Source organism: Setaria viridis, chromosome 9, assembly GCF_005286985.2.
Source record: "Setaria viridis chromosome 9, Setaria_viridis_v4.0, whole genome shotgun sequence".
In the NCBI taxonomy this organism is placed as follows: domain Eukaryota; kingdom Viridiplantae; phylum Streptophyta; class Magnoliopsida; order Poales; family Poaceae; genus Setaria; species Setaria viridis.
Window position 1 is genome coordinate 27,348,212 of NC_048271.2, and position 8,139 is coordinate 27,356,350.

At 43.8% G+C, this 8,139-nt stretch overlaps 1 pseudogene; it reads right to left on the minus strand.

Moving 5' to 3' along the window:
- Positions 1 to 1,908: 1,908 nt before the first annotated feature.
- Positions 1,909 to 7,886, minus strand: LOC140221162 (uncharacterized; annotated as a pseudogene).
- Between the last annotated feature and the right edge of the window lie 253 nt (positions 7,887 to 8,139).

The following is an 8,139-nucleotide window of genomic DNA, read 5'->3' on the forward strand; positions in this document are numbered from 1 at the left end:
GTACGATACCCAGGATGTATGTACAAACTTGCATATCATGACATATTGATTATGAGCTTGCTCGTTGTAAGCTGTAAATTGCACATGCTCAATATTCAGAAACTCCAAATAAACACTCAAATTGACATCATACTCTGAAATATAAACTGAAAGCTAAAACAAGTGATCTGCCTCAGCAATATAATCTGAAAGCTAAAATCTGCACCAATATTTAAATTATAGTCCTCTAGCTCAGACACTAATATATTACATAGACGCTAGTAACATAAAAAATGGACAAATAGTAGGTACATGTATATAAAAATTGACAGACAGGAGGAGCAAAATCTAGCTATGATCTTGAATGTTTCTCAAATGCTAATGATGAAGGCCACTTCACTTTTCTCTGATCATGTGTTGCTTCCACCAAGTCATATGCAATATGCTGCCTCATAATGCCACCTGTTTGCAATATCAGTTGGAACATCAGATTGTAAACATTTTGTCTCATGAACAGTGGAAGCGAAAGATCAAGCAACAAAGAGACATAGGTAGCTAACTATGCTAATCTGACATGAATATATAGTTGACCAGTTATGTGTAAGGCAAGTAAAAATTTAATGCTCAAGCTATTAGTTGATTTGAACATACCCAAGCACTTAGGTTTTTTGTGCCCACCAATATTTTTCTGTTTGTTTCACTTTGAAAAACTTCATTTGCATCAGCATTTTGTTCATCCGATAGCCCTTCCATGGCATCCACAATGTCAATACATTTCTCGATTGAGTAGTCTTCTTCACATCTTTTCTTCTCTTCTAACTTTTCTAGAGTTTTTCAATCTGATCCTTTCTAAAGTCAATGTAATCCCCAAGTTTTGCAGCCATCTGACTTTGTTAGCGTTTCTTTCCACCTAAAATATCTTGGTCCTCCGAATTACGACTAGTTGGAGTAGATTGAACTTCTATGCTTTCTACACCACCAAGACTAAAACTGAGTGGATTTCTATCAATAGAAGCCATGCTATGATTGCTTTGCTCCGAGATACTTGTTTGGGGATTGGGTTCAGCTGGCAGCTCACTACTTTGGGGAACGGGTTCAGGTCGCAACTTGATTCTTTGTGGTGATGGCTGAATTGATGTAAAATTTAAATCCCCTGTGGCCACACTTCCTATTAAACAAAAAATCAAGGTAATAATATCAGCATCTTAGCATCTACAATAGCGAGAGTTCAAACTAAGAACATGATCTACAATGAAGTGACTCTCTAAAGAACCATCCACAGCACAACACTAAAACAAGAATAGAGGCAATGAACAGTAAGATGAAAGCATTACCTTCATGCAATAATTCCAAGCGGTTATATAAAGGAAATGGCTTCTTGTGGAACTTGGCAACTTTGTGGTTATCCTATTGAAGTACAACAAAAACATATGATTAGATAGTTTGTATAAAGGTTAGCTGTTATATAAAGGGCTGTTATATAAAGTGGATTCTCCATTTAAGAGACCTAACCTTAATGAACTTTTCCCAACCTTTTGGTTCTACAATGATCACACCCAAAGTGTCGTTCCAGCCAACACCACTTTTCCTCGCTTCTTTTATTATCTTATAGTTTCCTTTTAGCTCTTTCTCCTTTTCTTGCACTTGTTGCTTCATGAAATGTGTTGTTGGAAACATATCATTGAACTTGTTTGTGATATTCCTCCAACCTTCAGCAATCCACCCATTTTGTCCCTTAAACATTCGGATGTTGGCAAGCTCTTTTAGAATATCCACAAGTCCCTTCTCATACATGTAGCTCCACATATCCCTTTCCATTGACATGGCTGCAAGAAATAAACAAGATTAGATAAATAAGATTAGAAATAAACAATACAAGCTGTCATGAAAACATTTATGCTTTACCTAATTATTATGGGCAGCCCACATCTAAAGAGCAATTTGGCCTTGTAGGGTGCTTCCTTCATTTGATTGCAGTTCATTTGGGTAGTTGTTATCCCCCTCTGGCAACTCAACATAATTAGATGGGTTGATATTATTTGGTTGGTGATCCAGCTACCATTCATCCCCATTTAGCCCTCTAATGAGATTATGAAATACTGTAGCTACCGCTAGAATTTTAACTTGATTCTCTATTGGATGAAATGTCCTAACTTTCAGGATTGGAAACTGCTTTTTTAGCACGCCAAAGGCCCTTTCAATATGATTGCGTAGCTGCGCATGCCGATGGTTGAAGAATTCTTTGTAATTTGCATACTGATTTTCATGTCTTCTAAACTCACTAAGGTGATACCTAACTCCTCGGTATGGACCAATGAATGAGGAAGTATTTGCATATCCACCATCTATAAGGTAGAACTTCCCCACAGGCACATGAAAACCCTTTGCACATGCAGACCGTAGGACCCCTGCATCGGGGATGCCGATCCTTCCCAACCACATGAGATGAAAGTGAAATTTAAATCAAAGTCACATAAACACATGACGTTTTGTGACAAGGTTCCCTTCCTATTTCTGTAGGGAGCAGCTCTTTCTTGTGCAATGGTGATAGGAACATGAGTGCCATCAATGGCCCCAATGCGGTTCTGGAAGAAAGGCATAAAGTGAGGGTCTGATGCAATCTTCACATGTGTATGGTTTGCATTTGGGAGCTTTAAGAGTCTATGAGTCAATGCTGGAATTATATTGATGAAATCTATTATTTTCCTATGAATTGTCTCACCACTATGTTGGAATTCCTTTTTTAGCCTATCGGTGCTTGCATTATGAAGAGCATGAACATAAACATTCCCAGCTGCTCCTCAACTCTAACACCACGGGCACTCTAAGATAATTTGTTATAACTCTAAATATCTCAGGCTCCATCCTGAACTCCACTTTGCACAATTCTCATGGTCTTCCAAGATTTGTATGACCTTTTCAGCACCAGGCGGAGTTGAGGTGTGCTCCGACCTTTTCTCCTCATATAAACACTGCTAAAGAGCGGGCACCATAACTAGGAATAGCTCATCATCCTCTTCTTCCTCCTCTAGCATGAATCTCCTAATTTCATCCTCCTAAGATTCCATTATCTTTATGTATGTATATGGTAAGGCAAGTAAACTGTTTATTCAAATGCATATGGTCTAGAAAAAAAAGACAAAGCTCACAGGTTATGAAAAAGACATACTGCAGATGAAAACTAGGACAAGAAGAGCTTCAGATTACAGATGAAAACATAGCCAGCATAGCAATCTATGGCTGAATTACTACATAGCGGTCTTTCCACCAACATAAAACAAACATCAGGACTAGTAGTAGGCATCATTCTTAATTTTTTTTATTTGGTCACATTATTTAGGAAGATGCTGTTTAAGAAAAAAAAAGCCACATTAATTACGAGATGTACAATATCTTGATGCTTACTAGGAATCACGAGAGACAAAAATTAGTCTGCACATCCTGATGCTAGTGAAGGACTGATTATCACCTCAACATTAGCATAGTTGATGTGAGAAGCCAATATTGATCTAAGCAGCAGCAAGCAAGCTCACAAACCTTGATTGTGTTTGACAAAACAAAAACCTTATTACTATTTACAAAGTTGTTTTTCAGTAATCACTGAACCAAAGGATGGATACAGCTTAAGCATAGCATCACAATTTCATTCAGCATCACAATTTCAGTGACTAAATACACACTACAAGAAAATGCTACTCTGAATAGCCATATACCATCACAATTTCGTTCAGCAGGTTTGCACATCTTGATGCAGAGGCTGTTGATAGGCAAGGAGTGGATCTTGGAGCTAATACACCAAGATCTACATGGAATCAGGAAAAGGGGAAGAGAGGGTGAGGGGGAAAACTCAAATATGCTAGCCGAGGAGGAAGAGGGTCTTGTCAAAACAGATCGAGATGGTAGAGTAGTTCCTGTGTAGGGACAGGGATGCAGAGGGGGGCGGCAGCGCCTGGACAAGGACGCGGAGTGGCGGTAGCGCTTGGTCGCTGGTCGAGGTGGTGTCGGTGTAGATCGAGAAATTCATCGCGGAGAGCACCGGAGACGGCGAGTGAGTGGCAGCGTTGTCATTGACGGGGAGGCAGAGCGGTGGTGCCGAACAGGAATGCGTAGGGGCAGCGGCGCTGGACGGGAAGGCCGACGGACGACGGTGCTTGGACGGAGTGACGGGGGCTTGGTGAGTTGGTGCTAGCTTCCTCGCGTGTCTTCAGTGGCGGCACCGCCGCCAGGACCCTCAAGGGGAGGAGGGCTCACCCCAGGGAAAACTCGTGGATGCGGTCAGGCGTCCCCATCTCATGGGCTCCCAAATGATGAGGTGATTCAGCCCGTGGTGAGTTGCCCACGTGGGCCTCCAACCCCTGGAAAATGACGGGATCCCAGGCGGGATTCGAGTTTCCAATCTCGCCCTAAGAGCGTTGTGTGCACGCTCACGAAAGTGTAACACGAAAAAACACTAGTAGAGAATTGACCTTCCATGCGCCCCCTTTTGTCCCAGTTTAATGTTGGCCCGGGACAAAAGGGGGCGCGCCACGGTAGGCTGGAATGGAGCAGAGCTTTACTCCCGGTTGGTATTTGCAACCAGGACAAAAGGCCACCCTTTAGTCCCGATTGTAATGGACAGATTCCAGGCATCGGTGGTATGCCTGGTTCATCCCGGTTGGAGCCTCAAACTAGGACAAAAGGGCCACCCATTTGTCCCGGTTGGTAACACCAACCGGGACAAAAAGTTTAGTCCCAGTTGGTAATTCCAACCTATCTTGGGATATAATGGGGGATGAGTTTTTATCTCGGTTAAAACCTCCAACTGGGACAAAAAGGAACCTCTTTTGTCCTGGTTGAAATTTACTCCCGGTTGGTAATTCCTCCTCTAGCCTAAGCCAATCCACTCCACCAAGATAGAGAGCTTCACCTACTCGCCGATGGCGCCGAAGCAAGCCTAGGGGAGGTGCTGCCCGAATTTTTTTTCCGTCATTTTTGTGGGAATTTCACTCATCCAAAGTGTTGTGAAGGTTAGCTACTTCATCCTCTTGTTATGTTTTGATTTATGCTTTAGAGAGGGAGAAAAATGAGGTTGTTTGTTAGAAAGAGGGAGAGTGAAGAGGATTTGTATTTATACATGTTTTTGAGCTAGAATGTGATGGATAGTTTGCTTGTTATATACGATTCATATTATTTAAAACAACTTGATGTGTAGAATTGAGATGGATAGTTTATTTGCTAGAATGTGAAGTAGAAAATGGAGAGGATTTTGAGCTAGAATGTGAGGGAGATTGGAGTGTAAATGTGAGGTAGAATTGAGAGGATTTCAATATTAATTATGAAGATAAAATTAGTATGTCATATATAGTATGTATCCTTGCAGCGGTTTAAGAATGATGCTACCCTTGTCTAGACGGTTTATCTTGTCAGATTCAATATGGTTTTTCAAATCCGTACTCGTTGAACTTGCATACCATGTTCATCTCGGTAAGCATATTCTCCGCCGAGCAGCAACGGACGTTAAGGAGGAGCTCCGATTCTACGAGGATGAGCGGCAACGGACATCATGGAAGACCGTGTCCCCTTTCTTGTAGAATCGGAGCTCTTCCATTACGAAGTACGGTGCCGCCCGGTGGAGAAATGCTCGCCAAGATGATCATGGTCTTCAAGTTTAACAAGTTCTGCAGTGCTAAGTTATGAATTTTTATACATAGAGATGGCTTCTGTTGCTGGAGCTAGTGGCGATGGTGGGGCAATCGTCATTCCTCTCGCGGCAAGGGGAAAACCATAGTTGGCCCTTATGATAAGCCGAAGAAAATGAGCACATGGGAGAAAACAATGCTTCATTTTTTGCAAAGACATCATGAAAATGCTGTTGTCACGGGTCAGGAACCTCCTTTTTGTGGTCGTTATGCTCCACCGTCAGTCTTAGGTGTTTCACGTCCTTTTGGTGCTCGTTGTGCTCCACCATTGCAGGAGGCACAAATAAACCACAGGATGAGGCTGGGTCAGCGGAACCTTCGTCTTCGGCGTCCAAGGATGCTTAAAGTCCTCCTAGATAATACTTGGTGGATGGCTTGTCGTAGTGTATCATGTTGTTTGGATTTGAAATTTAAATATGTGTATTTCTATCTATATCTAAACTTTTAGCATTATTTGCACTACAAAGTTTGACATGCTTTCAATCGTGAATAGCATGTAGATAAGTTGTAAAGCGTATAAAAAAAGGAAAAAAAATTTGTAATCCATTTTCATGCGTAATCCATTTTCAAGTGTAATCCATTTTCATGCGTAATACGATACAGATGGACCGGCAATGGATGTATAATGCAGATAGATGGAGCAAAGTGGTTATTGATGTCTTGCATTATTTTCTCTAAGTGGCCAAAGCGAACAAGCAAGAGAATGGGTTCGTATGTTGTCCATGTTTCTAATGCAGTAACAAGATGGACTATTCAAAGGATTCCTAGGGGACTATTCATAGCCACTTGTTTAGATACAATTTCATGCCTAACTATTTGGTTTGGACCAAGCACAGCGAAAGAAGGGTTGTAATGGAAGATGGTGAAGAGGAGGAGGATGATGACAACATTCCGAACTGGGCTGCAGGCCAAGCTTTTGAAAATACTACAATGGGCGAGGCTGATGAAGATGAGTTTGCAGAACATGGCCCTACCGATGACCTTGGTCAGGTGCTACGGGATGCACACAGAGATTGCGAAACTGAGAAGGAAGCACCAAAGTTGCAGCGCATGATAGATGATCACCAAAAATTGTTGTACCCAGATTGCCAGCAGGACCATAAAAAACTGGGTACCACACTAGAATTTGTGCAATGGAAGGCCAAAAATGATGTGTCCGATAAGGCATTTCAGGGGATGTTGAAAATTGTCAAGACGATTCTTCCTGAGAATAATGAATTGTCATCCACAATATATGAAGCTAAACAGATTATTCGCCCTCTAGGATTGGAGGTTCAGAAGATACACGCATGCCCTAATGATTGTATCCTCTATCGTGGTGCTGAATACGAGAAAATGGATGCTTGTCCCATGTGCGAAGCACTGCGGTATAAGATCAGGCGAGATGATCCTGGTGATGTCAAGGGGTAGCCTCCCAAGAAGAGAGTTCCCGCGAAGGTGATGTGGTATTTCCCTATAATACCATGCTTGAAGTGCTTGTTCAAGAAAAAGGTGAATGCTAAGTTGATGCGATGGCACAAAGAATAATGTAAGGAAGATGAGATGCTGAGACACCCCGCAGATAGGATCCAGTGGAGATCAATTGATAGAGCATTCCCAAACTTTGAAAGTGATGCAAGGAACATAAGGTTTGGTTTGAGTACTAATGGGTTCAATCCATTTGGTAAGTTGAAAAATGGGAAAAATTCCTTTTGTCTCGGGTGCCAACCGCAACCGGGACAAAAGGCTGCCCCTTTTATCCCGGTTGCAAACTCTAACTGGGATAAAAGGATATTTTTTTAATTCCCGCCAGGAACGTACCCTTTTATCCCAATTGCAAACTGGAACTGGGATAAAAGGGCTCCCTTTTGTCCTGGTTGTTGTTGGCACTTGGGACAAAAGGTCCCTTTAGTCCCGGGTTCAATTACGAGCTGAGATAAAAGGTACGGGGGATAAAAGTAACTGTAGTCTTCTACCCCACCCCACTCTTCAACACTTGGGCAAATTTTTCACCGCCGCTAAGATCCGCGCCTGTCCGCCTGCTTTGTTGCCGCCTGTCCGCCTCCCTCACCGGCCGCCGTTCTTCTCGTCGCCCCGGCTACCGTCGTTCCACCGCCCCGGGCGCCTCGCTCGTGCCTAGACCACCACCTCCTCCATTGCCCCGTCCTGCCGCCTCCTCCGTCGCGCCCCATCAACCTCGTCGCCACCGCCTCTGTCGTGCCGCCTCGTCATCGCCTCCGTCCCCGTCATCGCCACCGGCCTCCGCCCTCATCGCCGCCTCCGTCCCCGTTGTCGCCGACAGCCTCCACCCTCGTCGCCGCCTCCATCCCTGTCATCACTGCCGGCCTCTGCCCTTGTCACCGCCACCTCACTCCATCCCCGCCGCCTCCTTCGTCGCCCCAGCCCACCGCCTCCTCCGTCGCCCCAGCCCACCGCTTCCTCTGTCGCGCCGCCTCAAGCTCGTCGTCACCGCCTCCACCGGCGCCCACCGCCCCAGCCTCCT